The sequence below is a fragment of the Nanorana parkeri genome, unplaced genomic scaffold (assembly GCF_000935625.1).
Source record: "Nanorana parkeri isolate BGI_ZX_2015 unplaced genomic scaffold, ASM93562v1 scaffold644, whole genome shotgun sequence".
NCBI lineage: Eukaryota > Metazoa > Chordata > Amphibia > Anura > Dicroglossidae > Nanorana > Nanorana parkeri.
This window is the reverse complement of record NW_017306912.1, coordinates 421,360-425,458: the sequence shown is the minus strand read 5'-3', so window position 1 is coordinate 425,458 and position 4,099 is coordinate 421,360. Positions and strand designations below refer to the sequence as shown.

The window sequence follows — 4,099 nt, the reverse complement described above, 5'->3', positions numbered from 1 at the left end:
TATATATATTATTTTTCTCTTTTCTATAATCATTTTATTTTGTATCTGTTTGTTATCCTGAAGTATGGTTTGTTGGGGTCTGTGGAATGCATAAACCTGGGGTTATGAGTACAGGCAAAATGTACATGTTTGAGGAATGAGGTCTGTGCCTCTGTGGATAACCAATGGCCTAGGGAGCTCTATATGAAAAGAGAAGCAAAACACACATACCCATCCTAGTGCCCTTGTTTGGACGTTGCAGAATTTGTGGGCTTGATAAGCTATTTAGAAATATAATTGGGTAAATTATGTAACCTCTAGCTAATCAACTTCACAATAACCTGGAGTAACCAGAAGCCTGCTATCATTTTCAGTGTGTAATTTTTAGAAAAATATAAAAATCCTCTGAGCGGACCTTTCACTTAGACTTAAACATTAGTTTAATGTATTGTAATGTTGCATATCAGCATAAGGGTAGGGTCACACCTAGGCAATTTATCTGCGCGATATTGCACAAAACAGAGATTTGCATTCAAGTCTATGGAAGCTGTTCACACCTTTCCGATTTGTCGCGCTGTAAACGTTGCCTGTCGCACAAAAAGGTACAGGAGCGATTTTCTGGCGTATGTCGCGCGATTTGCGCCCCATAGACATCTCTATGCATTGAGCCTTGCCTCACGGTTTTCAAAGCAAAATCGTGCGAACAGAAACGCGCAACAACCGCACGAAAACAGCTCACCAGCTCAGTCGCTTAGGTGTGAACCTAGCCTTAAGGAAACGGGTGAATATATTATTAGTATGCAATAATAAATAGCATTGTTTTGTTCAGGGTAATTACAGACACACAGAGGAGTCAGCAAGCAGACAGAATGATTCAGAGGTCTAAGGAAATCCCCAGAGCTCTGCAAATCCTACTGTGTGTCTGCCAGTATCTACCACCAGTGTACTCATGGCCTCTCACTTACCATGTTATGATTGTGAACAAAGGAAGGAATAAAACCAGATGTTGCGCAGGTTCACAACCCCTTTTTTTAAATCTGAAGTATTAGGAAACTTTTTTTTTTTTTTTTTTGTTCCAGTTCTGGAGTTTATGGAAATACCTTGTAATGATTTGTCTTTTGTTAAAGTGACACTAAACTTAGAAGTTTAATCTTAAAAATATTTTCAAGTACCTTAACTATTAACAAAAATGTATCCTTTTTTAGTGTATCACTCCGCTGTAGATCCTCAAATCATCTCTGAATTCATACGGACACTGTCCTTCCTTCTGGAGGGTGGCTACTCAAGGTCCCTGTGTGGGTGTCATTTACTTCAATGCACCGCCAAGCCCCCTCCTACCCCTGAACGCAGGGAGCTGGCTGGAATGCTCCGTTTATGGTGTGAACCGGCCCTCCAGAAGGAAGGACAGAGTCCGCACCAATTCAGAGATGATTGGAGGATGTACAGCTGAGTGATACACAAATAAGGTACATTTTATGTTACTAGATAGGGTACTTGAATGTATTTTAAAGATCTAAATCCTGAGTTTAGCGTCACTTTAAGTAGTTAAGATATGGTGCATCGTTACGAAAGCGTAAAAGATTAGTTCAGTGGCGCTTTAAGAGTTACCACAAAACCTAGCCAGTAATTTCTATTTTAGCTGCTTGGAAAGGCCTAAGGGCCTAAAAACATTGCAAACCTCACATGTAGTAAAACCCAAATCCCTTTGCTATGTTTTGGGACGTTTCTGAGTTATCTAGACCGTAATAATGACTACTTCTAAAGGCTGATTATTGTACCAGTGATTTGTCTTTAGTGTTGGAAGTTTTCTTTGAAAATGGATACTAACTGTTCTCTCTTCATGAAGTAAAATGAACAAAATTCCTTCACTGCTTTTGTTGGTTCATCTCTGTGTGTATGTCATGTGTGCATCTCCTGTGAGGTTGTGGATGGCGGAATCCCTCCTGCAGGGCTATTGCATTCTGATCGTGGTGGGTGTGCCAGAATACTAATTGGCTGCAGTCACTGTTCAGCTTAGAATTTTTGGACTCGCTCTTTTAAGTCAGCCGGACTTGGATGAAAATGTTGTAGTGTATGGCCGGCTTTAGACATTAACTGCAGTTTTTGGCACGGAAAACCAATAGCAAAATGGTCTGCAAATTTTTGCATCAGGTTAGCAATTGATTAAAAACTGAAGGGACAGCGGGCTTCCTGTGGTGTAAGCCAGTGGTGGCCAACATTTGTAGATGTAGGAAGCCTCAACTTCCATCCTCGACATTCCCACAGAGTCGCACATAACATTCCATCTATGTAATGCCGCAGAAGATTGTCAGAGCTTGTGGGCATAGTATGGTGGATGGTTCGGGACTTGGGACATGTTACAGGTGTGGGTTTGGGAAACAGGAGGTAGAAAATGAAGACGTTACAAGAAATTACTAGGGATCACTGCCATTACATTCCTTTAGTCCCCTTTCACACCTAAACGTAGCAGGAACATGTGCTGTGTTCACATGCGTTTGTTTGCCGTTCATCGCCCATTGATTTTAATGGTTTCCTGCACATGCGGGAAAGTAGCTCATGTAGCAAATTCCGTTTTTTTTTCCCCCCTGCACATTTTAGAAAACTTTGCATTTGCCTGGCCACGTTTTGGGTGCCTTTTACTAGTAATAGCACCACAGACACGTTGCACATTATTGATACGTTCCATGAACATGTGCCAAAATATTGCATTCCTTCCCAAGCTTGGCGCGCGTTCATGGAACGTCTAGGTGTGCACAGGGACTTGCATATCAGTGGTCTCACTCTCGCTACTGGCTGCTGGCACCCAAGAGCCACAATAGGCAGAAAAGGTTGGGCACCAGGGTAAGCTATGCGGTAGCAAGTAAATGCACATAACGTAATTCTGCAATTGCATACAGCATATTACATATGGAATTGACCAATCTATTGCTGCTCTTCTGTATGTAACGTAAGGATTTTTAGTAGCATAATTTAAATACTAATGCCTTTCTCTGTAGTTTAGACCGGTGGTAAAATGTTAAAATAAGTTGACCTGTTTTCATGATGAGAAAAGCTACATACAGTGTACACGTCTCCCTATCCAAACTATTTGCTCTGTAAGTTTCTTTATGAAAACTACTGTGTTGATACAGAAATGTATTACCAATCTTTTGGTAGCACGGCAACCAATCAAATTATGACTTGTTTTCAAATCAGTGAAGTAGTTAGCAGCCTGAAATAACTTCTTTCATTCTGGGGAATGTATAAGATATTACATTGATACCAATTTGAAATTCATTTTTGACCTTCAAATATTGTTTAAGGAGCAATCCAAACTGTATAAATTGGCTGCAAGAGATTTTCCTGATTTTCCCGTGTGGGGAAGGTGTGATTTCCTTGATATAGGTGTTTACTGTATACTGCAGAGGGTATCGCTTCTGACCAATGTACCCACACAATGGGCACTGCCACCCAGACTGTCAGGTCCTCATTTTGTGTGTTCTTGGCAACATGTTGGGGCATGGCAGTCCCTTGCTCTTTTAGATTGTAAATATGTGTAGGGAGGAGTACCTTTTTATGGGACAAAAAGAGGTTTCTGAAAATCCTGTTTTTTACCATTTGCAAATAAGGTAAAGTTTTGTAAGCAAACATCGGGATGTTGAGGGTGAATGGCCGGTAATTCATGTGTGATCCACACCTTTTTACTATGTAATCATCTGAGCCAGAGTCTAGGAAATTGCCATGAAAATATATTAACATAACAAATCCACAAAACAAAATGTCAAAACAAACAGTTGATTTGTGACCCAAGTGTGCATTGAGATGTACATAACTATTGTCACTCTTGAATAATAGTCAACTTACCAGGGTGAAAAACTTCCCCGGGGGGCCATCATCAGGTTTACTTTATAATTACTTTATAATGCATTGTGAGTTTGAGCATGGGGCTGCATTTTCATTGGATATTTTTGGAGTGTATATGGTATGCATACTTTGCACACAAGTGAATTACAGGGTGGCCTTGGCATGTGGAATGTCTATTTGAACCAGAGCATAGTAGAGTGAAATCTTTTGCTAAGTATGACTATTTTTACACATATATATATATAGATATATCTATATAGATATATATCTATATATA

The 4,099-nt window shown here is 40.0% G+C and overlaps 1 protein-coding gene across 1 annotated transcript in view; it reads left to right on the top strand.

Annotated features, from left to right (window-relative positions):
• The window catches only part of RB1 (RB transcriptional corepressor 1), a 131,055-nt gene that overhangs the window by 82,924 nt on the left and 44,032 nt on the right, over window positions 1-4,099 (top strand). The window lies entirely within an intron of this gene.